Source organism: Dama dama, chromosome 18 (genome assembly GCF_033118175.1).
Source record: "Dama dama isolate Ldn47 chromosome 18, ASM3311817v1, whole genome shotgun sequence".
In the NCBI taxonomy this organism is placed as follows: Eukaryota; Metazoa; Chordata; class Mammalia; order Artiodactyla; family Cervidae; genus Dama; species Dama dama.
This window is the reverse complement of record NC_083698.1, coordinates 54,686,194-54,702,900: the sequence shown is the minus strand read 5'-3', so window position 1 is coordinate 54,702,900 and position 16,707 is coordinate 54,686,194. Positions and strand designations below refer to the sequence as shown.

The following is a 16,707-nucleotide window of genomic DNA, read 5'->3' as shown; positions in this document are numbered from 1 at the left end:
GAATAAAACATACAGAGTGATAGCTAGGACATGGAAGCAACCTAGATGCCCATCAGTAAACGAACAGATAAAGAAGTTGTGGTACATATATGCAATGGAATATTGCTCAGCCATAAAAAGGAATGAATTTGAATCAGTTGTACTGAGGTCGATGGATCTAGAGCCTGTTATACAGAGCGAAGTAAGTCAGAAAGAGAAAAAGAAATTATTATATAGTAATGCATATATATGCAATCTAGAAAAATGGTGCTGATGAACCTATGTGCAGGGCAGCAATAGAGATAGAGACATATAGAATGGACTTGTGGACCCAGAGGGGAAGGAGAGGGATGAACTGAGAGAGCACTGACATATATGTATTACTATGTGTAAAATAGCTAGTGGGAAGCATCTGCTTAGCACAGGGAACTCAGCTTGGTGCTCTGTGATGATCTAGAGAGGTGAGATAGGGTGTGGGGGTGGGAAAGAGGCTCAAGAAGGAGGTGATACATGTACACTTATAGTTGATTCACGTTGCTCTACAGCAGAAACCAACACAACAGTGTAAAACAGTTATCCTCCAATTAAAAATAGAAAACTAAAATAAATAAATTTTAAAATGCAAAAACAAAATAGAGAGTTTTAAGAAATGAAGCAGTAACTGTCAAAAATACATAAGTACTGAGTGCCTAGTATCTGCTCAGAACTACCTTTACCTGATTATTTTATTAACTCATTTCTGAAAATATTCTAAAGACCAAAGATTAGAGCAGAACCCCTTGTCCCAAATAGTCCTAGTAGAATACAGTAGGGTAAGAAAAGAGTCAAAAAAACTTTTAACATCGAAAACTGAGAATTCAGCAATGGCTTCAGTATAAGTGATGGCAACAAGAATCTCCCATGTCTTCTGCATCGTTGCTAGTTGTAGTAAGTGGTCCCATCCTTGAAAAGACTTTCCCTACACTACAAGGAAGGACTCTGTGAACAATCACTGAACAATCAGACAGTGAACATTAGCTCTGGGCCTCTAGACTCTCCATCAACGAAGGAAGAGAACCAGATGAGAATGGTAACAGTTACCTTTGTTCTCCCATTTAGTAGATATCAAGCAAAAGAGACATAAAACATTCATGAAAATTTAAACAACTCTAACTTCTATGATGCAGTATATCTATATGCCTAAATATTTTACTGACAAAAATGTTTGTTTTCTCTTGCTCAGAAATCACTGCCTTGATCTCTTGCGTAGACATAAACTTATACCTTTCATTAGTCCCTTTTACAAAGGAAAGGTAAGAAAATACCAACAGATTTTACCTAGGAATATTGTACAAAATGTTATCTCATGCCAACTTGGTTCTTAATTTATGCCTAGAATTTTTATGAACTTACCTGCCATTTGGTTCTTGGAGTTTAATTTCTGCCTAGAACTTACATGAATCTTAGTGGCTATTTGACCCCAACTGTGTTTAATATGTACTAACTAATCAAAGAAGATCAAAAGAGGAAGTAGCCACCACCACCAACACCAACAACAAAAAAGAGCAAAATGCAGTCAAGCCAAGAGATGCACTTTATTCTTCCATAAATAAGAGCTCTTTTATGAATAACCTCAAGGGTAACTGAAGTCACTGATCTGACAAAATTGACCCCTTTGAGGGGCAGGCTTTGTTTAACTAAAAAATTCTCTGATTTTACTCAAATGCTTAGGACAAAACCAGCAGACAGGAGAGAGTAGTCAATTACTCCATCAGTCACTCAATAGGATTTAATTAATCAAACATTGATTTTTAATATGTAAATGCACTATTGAATTTAGAAAGCAAATAAGACATATTTTCTACCTTCAAGTTGCTTACTATCAAGGTTTAGGAAAAATTAAACTATAAAAGATAACATGTATTGGAATAAGAGAAATACAACAATAAAAATTAAATTTAAGCTATGATAAAATAAGGAGATACTTATCTCATTGAGATGGAGGTGGAGGTTCTTTAAAAGATGGGGGTTTTGAGCAGAAGCCCTGTAGAACTGATTAAGAAGAAATAAACTGCAAAGAATCCAACACACAAGATACTTTCAGGAAATGATGAGGCACTTGATGTAGCTGAGGGATAGAATGTGAACAGGAAGAGAGACAATGACTGGACAGAATATGGGAAACATATCAGAGTTAACGCAGCACAGTGATCACAAATGTTAGCCTTAGAGTCTGACAGACTTTGGTTCAATCGCTGATGCTTAAGCAACTATTGTGAGTTTCTGCACACTCAGCTCTCAGTTTTCTGATTTGTAAAATGAGAGTATTAGCTACCTGGTATTCTAATAGGGAGGACTGAAAGAGACAATTCATGACAAACTCTTAACAGTCAACTTGGCACAGTTGCTGTGTATGTTGTGTGTGCTCAGTCACATCTGACTTTGCAACCCCACCAACCACAGCCCACCAGGCTCCTCTGTCCATGGGATTTCCCAGGCAAGGATACTGGAGTATGTTGCCATTTCCTCCTCCAGGGGATCTTCCGGACACAGAGATCAAACCCACGTCTCTTGCATCTCCTGCATTGGCAGGTGGATTCTTTCCAACTGCACCACCTGGGAAGCCCTCACGGAAAAGAACTCAATAAATGGCATCTACCATTATTGTTATTGTGTTGCTATTTAAATTACTATATCATAGGTAGAACTGAATACTAAGTTAAGAAGGTTAGATATTTCACTAAACAAAACAGCTTCAGATACAGAAGTAAAATTTCACCCCAAAAGAACTTCCTATCTTTTTTTCAAAGAATAGCTATTATTCCTGATTGTAAAAACAAAACATTGACTTAGAAAGCCTGAGAAGCAAAGGAGGAAATAAAAATCACTCATTATCACGTGGGAAAAAAAAGGAAATCTCCTAACACTGTTGGTAGGGATGTAAACTGGTGCAGCCACTAAGGAGAACAGTATGGAGGTTCCTTAAAAGCTAAAAATAGAGTTACCATATGATCCAGCAAGCCCACTCCTGGGCATATATCGAGAAAAGATGAAAACTCTAATATGAAAAGATACATGCACCACAATGTAAATAGAAGTGCTATTTACAAGAGCCAACACATGGAAACATCCTAAATGCCCATCAACAGATGAATAGATAAAGAAGATGAAATGCAATGTATACATATATATATATATACAATGAAATATTCAGCCATAAAAGAATGAAATAATGCCGTTTGTAACAACATGGATAGATGGAGCAAAAGATCATTATACTTAGTGAGACAGAGTCAAATATCATATGATATCACATAAATGTGGAATCTTAAAAAGATAACATAAATGAATATATTTACAAAACAGAAATAGTCCTACCAACATAGAAAACAAACATATGGTTATTAAAGGCAGGGGTGAGGAGGGATAAATTAGGAATTTGGGATTCACAGATATGCATTTCTATAAGTAAAATAAACTACAAGGGCCTACTGTATAGCACAAGGAACTATAGTCAGTATCTTGTAATATTACATAGTGGAAAATAATCTGAAAAAGAACACGCACACATAACCGAACCACTTCACTTTGCTACACCCCTGAAACTAACACAATATTGTAAATCAACTATGCTTCAGTTTTTAAAAAATGATGCCATACACAGGTCAGCACTTAGTCAAAAACAAAAGCCAACCATTATCCCATCAAAAATAACTACTATTTAGAATACTTTCTTTTTTGATAAATTTCTTTTCAGGTATTTCTGTGCAAACTGAAAACCACCTATCAGGCTACTTAACTATTTACCTGCTATATATTTTCTAAAAAGTATATTTTATTCTCTCACTATTTTTCACATGTCTAGAGAAGAAGTTAAAGTCAATCCCCTGAGAGCAAAGAATAAAGGAATGAGCAAGCTCCTCACGTTTCATCTTATTTCTAACTTAAGAGCAAATTTGCTATCAGAATCAGAGGAGGAAGGACAAGCCACTGAAGATCTTCTCTGCTCAGTGTCAGCACCTCTTCATCAATGGCCATTCACATGTATTTAACACATCACTTCATCTTTCCAACCAGGCGCTACATCTCTTCAGTGCTATATTTCTCAAACTGTGCCAGCAATACAAAATTCTGTCATTAACACTGAACAACAGCAACTATATAAAAACATCCTCTGTCTAGTACATAAAATGTATTCCCTTTTAAAAACAGTATTTCTATTTTTAGCAACCCTTGTTGCTAACTACATTTAATTGGTTGACTCAGTCATCAATCAAGCATTCATTTATTTTGCAAATGAATACCGAGTACCCTGTGCAGTAAAAAGAGCCTTGACTCTTTAGGCAGACCAAACTGAGTTCAAATTTTAGCTCCATTATTTAATAGTTTGGGGACACCAGGCAAGTGACCTAACTTCTTTGAGCCAGTGTTTCTACACTGTGAAATGAGGATAAAAATACCTTGAGATGTTGCGAAGATTAAGTAACTCTTAAAATTTAAATACTATGAAAGAACAATTTTTACATGTTATGGATACTAAAGCTGAATAAGATATAGGCCATCTCTCCAGGAGAATCTTATAAACTGTAAAGGGAAATTACACAAACAATTATAATGTATTTTTAAAAAGTGATGTGATAGGAGGGATAATGAATGCTGCTGCCTGCTGCTGCTGCCAAGGCACTTCAGCCATGTCCGACTCTGTGTGATCCCATAGACAGCAGCCCACCAGGCTCTACCGTCCCCGGGATTCTCGAGGCAAGAGGACTGGAGTGGGTTGCCAGTGCCTTCTCCAAACAATGAATGCTGCTGCTGCTGCTGCTAAGTCACTTCAGTCGTGCCCGACTCTGTGTGATCCCACAGACGGCAGCCCACCAGGCTCCCCCATCAATGAATGCTAGAATGGGTCAAATGAGATATCATATCTTGTTAGAGGGTCCGAGAAGATTCCATGGGGGAAGCAGCATTTGAACTGAACTAACTTATTTCTGATAAGTGAAAGGCAGGGACTTAGAATGGAACAAGTGAAAGGCAGGGACTTAGAATAGAAGGTAGAAAGGGCACCCCAAAGGACACAGTGGAACAAATAATGATGACTCTGACAATGATAATACTGACAGTAATGGTGATTTCAAACATTATTATTTCAAACTTACTATGTTCCAGATACTATGTTCCAGTTACTATGTTCTAAGCTTTTATATATATTAACTACTTTAATTCTCAAAGCAATCCTAGGAGGAAACTGAGACACAGAGATGCTAAATTTGTGCTCAAGGTCACAAACCTAGAAAGTGGCAAAGTAAGCATTCCAACCCAGGTTGTCTGTCTCCAGAAGCTGTGTCCTGATTCACTACGTAAATTACTTCTCTAACAAAAGCTCACAGGCAAACCCTGGCTAGGATTCCACGAAATAGCAATAAACCTTCACAAATGAGTAACTTAAATTCAACCATTAAATCAACAAATAAATATTTATTGCACCCATATATTTTCTTATTTGATGATACAGGCAGAACTCTGTCAACATAATTTAAGGGCTATAATTACTCATTTATGTTTAAAAATCATTTCAATACATGTTCATTAGAACTAGGTACTCATTCAGGAAACCCTGCATACATTTATTCTGAGGTAGCTGACATGCATATGCAAGTAATACACTGTATTTGCAATGGATTCTAAAGCAGGGGGGAAAACAAAATAAGAAAAAAAAAAGAATAAGAAAAGAAGAAAAAGAAGAAAATCTATCAATCATTCAGTAGATGAGAGGGTCTGGAATCAAGATTGCCAGGAGAAATATCAATAACCTCAGAGACGCAGATGATACCACCCTTATGGCAGAAAGCGAAGAAGAACTAAAGACCATCTTAATGAAAGTGAAAGAGGAGAGAGAAAAAGTTGGCTTAAAGCTCAACATTCAGAACACTAAGATCATGGCATCCGGTCCCATCACTTCATGGCAAATAGATGGGGAAACAGTGGAAACACTGGCTGACTTTATTTTCTTGGGCTCCAAAATCACTGCAGATGGTGACTGCAGCCATGAAATTAAAAGACACTTACTCCTTGGAAGGAAAGTTATGACCAACCTAGACAGCATATTAAAAAGCAGAGACATTACTTTGCTAGCAAAGGTCCATCTAGTCAAGGCTATGGTTTTTCCAGTAGTCACGTATAGATATGAGAGTTGGACTATAAAGAAAGCTGAGCGCCAAAGAATTGATGCTTTCGAACTGTGGTGTTGGAGAAGACTCTTGAGAGTCCCTTGGACTGCAAGGAGATCCAAGCAGTACATCCTAAAGGAGATCAGTCCTGGATGTTCATTGGAAGGGCTGATGCTGAAGCTGCAACTCCAATACTTTGGCCATCTGATGTGAAGAGCTGACTCATTGGAAAAGACCCTGATGCTGGGAAAGATTGAAGGTGGGAGAAGGGGATGACAGAGGATGAGATGGTTGGATGGCATCACTGACTCAATAGATATGAGTTTGAGTAAATTCAGGGAGTTGGTGATGGACAGGAAGGCCTGGTGTGCTGCAGTCCATGGAGTCATAGAGTCAGACACGACTGAGCAACTGAACTGAACTGAGAGGGTGACATAACAGAAAAATCCTGAAAGACCTGAGGAGTTCTAGTCTTGCTCTCTCTAACCAGCTATGTATACATATTAAGTCTCTTAAACTTTAGGACTTAAGGCATTTGAGCTTAAAGGTTTTATGTTTCTCATTTGATGACCATTCACAATCCTGCTAATTCAAAAGCCCTGAAATCTTCATCCTGTCACAATTTAAAGTCTTCACATGGTACTGTATTACATAGATGTGATAATTAAATAATTTAACGTGTCTTTTCTGGGACCTCTCGTTACTAATAAGTGATTGATGTGATGGAAAAGTATATCTTCTAAAACACACACTGCTTCTACTCAGCAGCTGTTGTTCTTGTAGCAAAAAGGAAACTACAGCCAAGAAACAAAATCCTCACTCTTTTCATCCAAAGTCAGTTACTTTCTCTCACACTGAAATTTCATTTCTAATGTCCCATGAAATCTTTTGAACTTATCATGTACCTACACAAAAAGGACAACTACAAGAAAAGCCATCTCATCTCCCATATGCCAAAAAAGGTAATCAAAGGAAGTCAAAACAACTTCCTGTGATAGAGCATTAAGTGTCATTTAAAATATTCCACTCTTGCTAAATTAAAACTTAAATTTTTTTGATATCTGAAGGAGACTAAAATTTATAATACTTACAACTGTTGGTTTTATTTATAAACCATGAAAGTAGTTTAATCATCTATCTGCTTGATTATCACTACTCACTCTCATTATGGGAAGCCATTATACTTGGTTTGATTATTGGATTTGTCTATTATATGGTCAACACCAACCAACCAAAATGAAATGCTTAAGGAACCAATGGTATAAAACTCAAATTCCTTTTTCAAGTAATTAACGCAATTTTAATATAAGTTTTCCATGCTGCAGCTAAGTCACTTCAGTTGTGTCTGACTCTCTGTGACCCCATAGACGGCAGCCCACCAGGCTCCCCCGCCCCTGTGATTCTCCAGGCAAGAACACTGGAGTGGGTTGCCATTTCCTTCTCCAACACATGAAAATGATGTCACTCAGTTGTGTCCAACTCTTAGCGACCCCATGGACCACAGCCTACCAGGTTCCTCCATCCATGGGATTTTCCAGGCAAGAGTACTAGAGTGGGGTGCCATTGCCTTCTCCGAAGTTTTCCATAGCTGAAAATAAAAATCTGCCAGTGGTGAAATTATTTTGAATAGGCAAGAATCTGGAGCTGGAGAGAGTAGAATTGTGTTACTATTATCACAAGTCCATTAAACTAAGTATAGAGACAGTGTATCACAACATCCCAAACACTGGACTATAAACTCCTAACATTTACAGGGGAAGTGCTAGAGTGCCTAGTGTAAAGAATAAAATCTTGCAGTAACATTCTGAAATAAGCACCATTAGGTTAATGGAGAAGCTACTTTTGTCTTGAACTTAGTTTTATTCAAAAGGTTAAGAATTATTTGGATACATTTTTTTAAAAGGAAAAAAAAATAAAGCATTTGGGAACATTTCAAAGAAAACCACAGAGCGAAAATATTTAATAGTTAGAAACAAAGTTGGTATTATGATTATAATAAATGTAAACTGTTGGTCTATGTCATTTCAATAAATACTTAAGGAATAATTAGATGTGAAGCTTCCCCCCCCACCCCCACCCCCAATAAATCCAGTAACATGAAAATGCCATTTCTTTTTACTCCACTAGAGGGTAGTCTCTCAAAACTAGGGTTGGAGTCATGAATCTAACCTGTTTTTGACCTGTTGCTAAATTAATCCTCATGTAACATGGTTTTCAACAAAATGTTTCTCTAGTATGCTAATTAAGGTTTTAACCATGCATTTTAAAAAACTGCCATCTATTTGCTCATAGGTGTCCTTGCAGAAATATACACCGTTATGCTTTGGTGTGTTTCTTTTCTAAATTTCAGATAATTCAATGTTTCACATATGTGTACAGAGTATGTTTTTCTGGTAAATATAAGTTCAGAGTTAGCATGTCTAAGAACAAAAAGAAATCATTTTCTTGAGGATTTAAGTTTATTTCAGGAGAAATGCTTTCCCAGAAGAGTAAAACATACACCCTAAACACACATACACCCCCACACATCCCTCCCCGGTCACACACACAAACACCATGGCACATGTGCTCATTCACATGTGGCTGGCAAATTAATTTCATCACATAAGGAGAAGTGACTGAATGTTAACTGGAAACATATATACCCCCTTAATATGCCAATGTACTGAAATACAGAGAAGCAAATATGTGTGTTACTTAAAAAAACAAAAACAAAAAACTGATCATTCCAGGTAAGAAAAACCATTGCTTTAAAAAATATATATATTATTGAACAGCAAACGCATATCCTAAATTAAATAGGACATACAGAAAATCAAATGCCACTCAAAACAGTTTCAAGCTGTTCTTAAATTATACTGCCTTGGTGAACTTCTCAGAGGAGTCATTGGAGGCTCTGCATCTCTCCCAGGCGCTTTTAATATTTGGGAAATCCTTGTTAGTAATGTGTCCTGCTGTTTTCAGAGAGAAAACAGTGTCTGAGCGACTGAAAACCCCAAAATGAGGAAACTTGTCAAAAATTCCTCCCCCTCAAAAAAAGGAAGGAAAGAAGGGAGAAAGGAAGGAAGGAAGGAAAGGAGGGAGGGAGGGAATGATACCTAAGAAAACAAGCAAGCCTGTTTCATTTATTTGTATCCTAAGCAGCAGTGTCATAGAACAGACAGGTTGTTTCAGCCAACCAGACGCGAGCAGCTGCAAGTGCTACATCCTGGCAGTCCGAAGCGATTGGCTCCTCTCTGGGGAGCGGAGGGTGTTCAGTTATTAATGACCGCTGAGCAGGCAGCACCATGTCAGTGTGACAACCGATCGGGTGAACGACGCACCACTAACCACCATGGAAACCAGGAGAAATAAAGCCAGCTCCCAGGATCTCTCTATACTGGATTGAAAGGCTCAGCCTGCCGCTGACTGAAAGAGTTCGGGGAAAAAGAAGGAATCCTCGCTGTAGCCTCCCGCCTTCGTTTATATTTTAGAATACAGAGATAAGCTCGCTTGCTTGTGTGAATACCTATAGTACACGTTTGTGTATACTTTGGTACACACACGTATGCACCAATTTCCACCTGGGCAAGAACACAACCATGTGATTACTGCAACTAAGGAATTGAGGAATCCAGCACGCAGGGACACGGAAGGGGGTGTAGCACTGAAACCGCTTTTGCAGGGTAAGTTTGAAATATACATTTCTATTTAAATATGCTCTCTTTCCTGTTCAGTTGATGCTCTTTTTTTTTTTTTTTTTTTAACACTTAAATTCTCTTTTGATGTTCTCTTCTTGTGTGAATTCTGAGAGCAGTTTTCTTTCCATTTCACTTTTGAGACGAAATTCAAATGCAAAAGCCCTCGGGCTCGTGTATGCCTTGCTGTGTTTGTGGGATTCTCCAGCATGAATTTTACTAGCTTGAACGCCCATCAGAGGATGTGAGTGGGAGAGAAAAAGCAGTGCTGGGGGTTGGAGGGAGTAGAGAAGGGGGGAGAGAGAGAGAGAGAGAGAGAGAGAGAGAGAGAGAGAGAGAGAGAGAGAAAGGGGACAGCAAGAGAGAAGACCAGAGGAGAAAAGGAGAGGAAGAGAGGGGCTAGGGGATTTTTGCTTTTTTCTTCACATTATTTGCAATGAAAAGCAAATCACAAATCCTTCTGCGTTGTGAAACCAACCCCAGAGATGGGGCATTTTTCTCCCTTTTTCACCTAGTGATTGGAGATAAAGGCAAATGCTGCTGTTAAGTCAAGAGTAAAACCACTAAGCAGAGTGGCGAAAAGAGCATATCACAAACAGTTATTGAATTTCTGCCAGGCTACATCTTACGGATCAGGGTAAATGACTTCCCTTTAATAACATCCCCTCACTGGTCGGAAGGGACAGTGCAAATGTCTGATTGCTAATGCAGCTGCCACTGACACACTCTAGGTAAAAGGACCCCATGAACCAGAAGAGTTCGCATCTTCTTTGGTAATTAACAGGACCGCAGCAGGGTGGCTTTAAAGTACATCTCCTATTTAAGAAGATTGTTTGTTCAAACCAACTGCTATGTTCCCTTTGCTCTTACTCAGCTAGCAGGCTTAATTCACCTCTAATTTATTCATTTTTAACAATATGTCCTTGTTTCCGTGCCTCTAATTTTCATGAAAGCAAGCTATGAGAATGAGTTGAACCTTCTTCATTTAGTGAAAAGGGGATAATGTGAAAACAAAAAAAAAAAGGAAGAAATAAGGATTCGCAAAACCTACCCGGAACATACTGTGCCCTCACACTATAAATACTGCTTACACCCTGTATTTCTCTTTAGTTTCAGAAGCAATGCCTTTGAGACAGAATTACTCTCAGTAAACTATGAGCATCCATGCAGGGATGATTCATGGGATATAGTGTGGGTTAATTTATACTTCCAGTCATGTAAAAGGAAGCCAGCTACTTAGAACATGAGTGTGTTCATGGAAACACTCACTAACCCCCTTAACGGATCCTGTAAAGACAGTAAAAGAAACCAAGTATTTACATTTTATCTTCAGGAGCTTTCTCCTTCCTTCTTCTAGTTCAGCTAACCAAATAGTTAATGGAGACTGCTTCTTTTGAACTGCAGATTATTTTTTTCTACCACTGTGATTTCAGAGTTATTATTGGTTTTCTAGTTTATAATATGAGCCGAAAGCAAGAGACAATAACAAGCCACTTAGATCTTGCCACTTTTCCATAAATGTGTCAAAAAATGAGTCACTTTACAATATGTAACGTAAGAAGTCAATTAATTCCAGTGACCTTTGTAAATGATGACAATAAAGCAGCTCTGACAACATGCCACGGGCTTTGATTTTCCCTCTGTAAAATGAACAAGTTTAAGAAGAGGTTTCCTGCTCAGAGTGAAAAATGAAAGATGCTGAAGAATTAGCTTGAAATATCGGCAGGCTTGCTTGCTCTGCCTCAAATGCCACACGCAGTCTATAGAAAAACAAAATGATTTATTACAAAGAGGAAAAGGTGTAGCATTTGCTTTTCTGCTATTCACTAGGAGTGTGTCTTCTGCCACAGAACAGATCTGATATTTTCGAGGCACCTCCTAAGTTCCTAGCCAAGAGAAAAGCCTGAAGCTGACATTCAACCTCCAGATTTCAAACTCCTGTGCGGTGTAGCATTGCAGTATTGATTTCAGTTTTTCTCAGACCTTTTCTGGGGAAACTTTCCATACCAAACACACACATTCTTAAATCCTACCCTACCTCTTTTAAAATTACAATCAATGACACCTCAGAACAGTGGATTCACTCTTTAACCTTGGTAAAGCTCACATACATATCTTGTGGATTACGGAGATCAATAATGTGCCCACTTGAGTCTGAGAGATACAATCACTCCAGGCCCCCAGGGTTGTCACTCAATGTGTGCCAGGGAGTTTAGTGATCTGATTGGCATCTACCAATGCCAATTGATGGACATATCAGCACGCCTGGAAGACTAAGCCACAGTCTCCCCACATCATGTAGCTATACCAAAAATAATAGCTTTCTGGCAAGACAAGCATCAAAGGACCATCTTTTCAGAGTGTTGCTTGTCACAGTCAGCACGCTGAGTTAGAATGCTGATGAGTAGTTGGCATTTTTACCTTTGGTTGTTGTTACTGCTGTTAATGGCTGAAAACACCATGTTATCAGTTTTTTTAAGCCAGCAATTTATGAACCTATGAAAACCATAATCAACTTATAATTCACTAACTGTATTTTATTATTTTTGTTCTTTTTTACACCTACTCTCTCTCTTTTTTTTTTTTTGGTCATAAAATAGGTTTAATATTTTACTTTCTTCCCCTCCTCTCTGAATTTTTCCTGGTGCAAATTGCCTTTGTAAAGTGACATTGTGATGTTTACTACAAAATAATTATGTTGAAGAGAAAGGTTTGTAATCTGAGTTACAAACTAACACTTATGTAAATTAAATAGTATTACTTAATTTGCAGCCCTTGAAGATGGTCACAGATGAGATATTTGTTGGGGAATCTGAAGGAGATCATTTAAACGGAAGCCAGTTGCATGCTAAAAAATGAGTCCCTACTTCTAGCTTCAGTGAAGATGCCCCCAAAGAATAATTTAAAATATTGTTGCTCCAGCCAATCTTGACAAACACTGGCCACATCTCCAGCCATCTAAATGGGCCATGGAGACCTGGATGTGAAGGTTTAACCACTTAGGTGTCACTCCTTGGTCCCATGCAACTGAATAAAGCAGGTAAACATGAGGCAACAGATCAGCATCTTATCTGCGCTGCCAAAGATAAAACTCTCTGATGCTGGCTACGCAACCAGCACTTAGGAAAGCTTCCCATTGTAGCAACTGAACACAGGTCCCGTGCAGAGCTCAGTGAACACCTCCCTGCCTCTCTCCTGATGAAGTGATGTCTGGTTGGACACCTAGCAAGTAGAATGTGACAGCAATTGTTCCCTTAGCCACAAACTAAAAGGCAATCAAACTTCACATAAAGAAAGTAGGTGGTGCCAGAGGATAAAAGAAGTAACAGGGAGAAATACAAATGTTTTACGTTGATGAGAGGAGCAGAACTAAATCTCGGCAGATGCTGTTTAGAAATTGTTAAGACTGGGGAGCAGAGATGCCAAATGCTCATCTCAAACTTTGTGAAGAAATGCAGTGCCCACTGGGCTATCTATTATTATATATTTGCATAATTGTCATATTTGCATTTAACTGAGGGCTGTTTTTTAAGGTGCCATTCATAAAAGTATATTACACAACCTCGGTGTGGGGAAATGAAGATGGTGAAGAGGTTTTCATGTAATAATAGTACAACCTTCGGTAAAGGCTCTGATATGCTCATTTCACTGGTAAAGAAACTGGGGCCCAAAGGGTTTAACATCTTTACCCCAGCACACTCAGCTCTTTATGGCAGTCTAGGACAGAAGCCCTACAGTGATCCCTCCAACAGTCTGCTAAAGGTCTGCCTATTCCCTCTTCTGAAGATAATATTCTTTAAAAGGTAGAAGTAAAGGCTGATAGATATATGCCCCCACCACCCCCAAAAAAAATCCTTAAGTAGATTTTTATCCATATAATCAAGTACTCGCAAAGTTAGAGCAGAGAGTCAACAATAGAAGCAATAACTATTTATCTCAGGCTTCCCTGGTGGCTCAGATGGTAAAGAATCTGCCTGCAATGCAGGAGACCCGGCTTTGATCCCTGGGTCGGGAAGACCCCCCTGGAGAAGGGAATGGCTTCCAGTATTCTTGCCTAGAGAATTCCATGGACAGAGGAGCCTGGCAGGCTACAGCACACGGGGTCGCAAACAGTCGGACATGACTGGGCAACTTCACTTCATTGAGGTATCTCACAACCAACATTTCAAATTCATAATTTGCCTTTGGGATATAGCCTACTGTATTCTGTAATGAGTCATAAAAATTAGACCCTTGCCCTGGTTTTAAAACATCTTAATAATAATACTGCTATCCTTCACCTATTCAGCTATTGGCCTTCTACTATATAATTCAGAGTTCCCAGGAATTCTGAAGAGACTCTCCAATCCTTTTTTACTGGGTTTAACTGTAATATTTTAATGCACTTAGAGGTGTCCTCTTTATATGCAGTGTCCTTCCTCATATTTTGCTTCTGCACCTCACAGAGGAGATGCTCAGAATAGTTATACCTACCTTCGTCTCTCCATCTCCCCCATTCTGCCTTACCTTTCCATTTCCATCGTTAGGGTGAGAACCACTGTAGGCAATGAGCTAGCGCCTTCATTTCACAGTCCTATTTTTTTTTCTTCTTAGCAAATTTCTCTTTCTCAGTGTGCTCTCCAAATTTTGCTAAGATAATAGTAATGAACTGACTTTAAAACTTTGGGGAAGTAAAGGAGAATACAAAAAAACCCCAGTAATTGTGACGCTTCTAGAGCTATCCTGTACACAGAGTAAATGACGTTTCTTCCTCCCAACAACCTGCTGGGGGAGTAATAATGATGATCATTTTTCTTGTAAGACTGAAGAATGAAGCTCTGTGAGGTTAAAGACTTCCCACAGTAAGGGAACTAACACGTGGAGGACGTGGGTATCCTGACTCCAGAGATGGTGCAGCACCAATCACAATGCCTGGCTCTTTGTAAGCTGATCAGTAAATGGTCATTCTCTTTTTTCTAAAATCACATTCTAGCCTAATCCTTTCAAGATTTCTGCCCCTTGCACCATACCACAGTATGGGTGGATAGATCATTGCAATTAAAAATGTGTACTTCTTAATTTAAATCATAGCTAATAATATGCCCAAGATAAATTAAAGAAACACACACACATACACACAACCAACCTCTATTCTTGGAGAAAAAGACTGCATGTCTTCTACCTACTCACCCATATGTTTGTCTCACAGCATTAGCACTCTGATAAACAGATACTTGGCAAAGGTCTCAAAAATTGGATAAAATGTGATGAGTAAGTTTTCAGGCATGTTCCAGATTGTTGGAAAATTATGAGCAAAGTCTTCAAAGTCATGTGAAGCACCACCACTGGATAACGTCTATTAGAAAAGCAGCCTGTTTGGCATCTCTTTTCTAGCTAGTCTTGGAGAGAAGATGGCACCCTAAGAACTCAAAATGCCAGTAAATTTATTCAGATTATTCTGAGGGCCCTGAGGGAGATTTTATACTTCAAAAGTAATGGCATCCTTGGAATAAATGAAAATTCCTAAAACACATGTTCCAAAGGTTATCCTGCCAACCTTTACTTCCAGAAAGTAAAGCATTCCACAAATAATAGCTACTCTGTTTAGGAAGGAGTATAAACATCACCACTTTTTCCCAAGTCTGCATTGAAAAGGCCCATGGACTCCCCAACGACCCACTGAATCAATTAAAGGCTTAGCATCAACAAGAAATATTTTCTCTTTCCAGAGGCCTAAAACCTCTGGGATTTAATTACCTGATGAGTGAGAGAGGAGGCAGTTTCCTGACTTGTGCAAAGCCATGACTCCAGGAATGGGAGAATGTATTCCCCTGGGATTGAGCCTGCTAATGTGCCATGGCTAAGCAATGGCCTTCAGGAAGTCTCTGGACTCATAACACTTACCAGTGGCAAAAGTAATATTGAGTATTTTGATTCCAGGAAATACTTAAAGAGGCATTGTGGTAGAGAGGACTGGAATGAGCTTTATTATAATGCTCTCTAAAGTTAGGAAATTATATTAGTAAAATGACTATAAAGAAACAAGGGCAAATGTTCCAGCAAATTTATTCCACTGATAAAATTTGACTCATAATATATTACAGCCTCATCACATTGAAATGTCAAGGCATTTAAATTACATTGTCAGAAATTTACTTTTGTTACAAAACAAAAGAAAAACTCAAAAAATGTTAACAGACATATATTTTCTGAGATTCAACTCATATTGGCCTTTATGTCATTAGACTGTTTTTCTCATCGCTTTTTTCATATGCCTGAGACATACCAGTCTTATTGCCGTTTGCTAACAATGTCTCTGGGCTCCATGTTTAATTCTGTTGTCATCAAAAAAATCAGTCAGAAAATCAAAAAATCATCAAAAAATCGGAAACACGAAACAGACAATATATGGAATCATAATGGACTTTTTTGAAATTTCAGTAGTGGCAGGAGGTAATTTACATCTAGACAAATGGCATTTTGATTTCCACAAAGACCAAGGGGTTAATGGCCTTATACTCCCCATGCCTAAGGCACTGAGAATAAAACAATAGAGGAGGCAAAAATGAATCCTAAAGTAGGCTTCAGTGCTGCATCACTGAAAGGAAAATGCAAGAGAATGGAATGAGAAAAACAATGCAACCACTATATCTGAAAAAGAAATATATTCTAAGCACTTATAAAATTGGACACTCTTTTCCTAATAATTATTGAGTGAAAAGCATGTAAAATGCCATTATAAGATAGAGCTTAGACTATCCATCCAAGTCAATTCTTTGTGTGAATAGGTGAACTGATTCACTTACCAAACATATAAGTTATATTTGTTCTGCTTATTGTAGTTGATCATCCACACGTTTTTTTACACAGACACTTCAGCTGCTCAAAGAGTGTCATAAAGTGAGTTTCAGCAAACTTTTGAAAAT

General features: G+C 38.3%; 2 protein-coding genes across 2 annotated transcripts in view; one reads left to right on the top strand and one right to left on the bottom strand.

Moving 5' to 3' along the window:
• IMMP2L (inner mitochondrial membrane peptidase subunit 2) overlaps positions 1-16,707 on the bottom strand; it is a 914,520-nt gene that overhangs the window by 431,740 nt on the left and 466,073 nt on the right. The window lies entirely within an intron of this gene.
• The window catches only part of LRRN3 (leucine rich repeat neuronal 3), a 39,090-nt gene continuing 31,758 nt past the window's right edge, over positions 9,376-16,707 (top strand). Inside the window, exon 1 of the mRNA XM_061165348.1 lies at positions 9,376-9,790. The gene's annotated coding sequence lies outside the window, so the exon portion shown is untranslated. The remainder of the gene's footprint in view (positions 9,791-16,707) is intronic.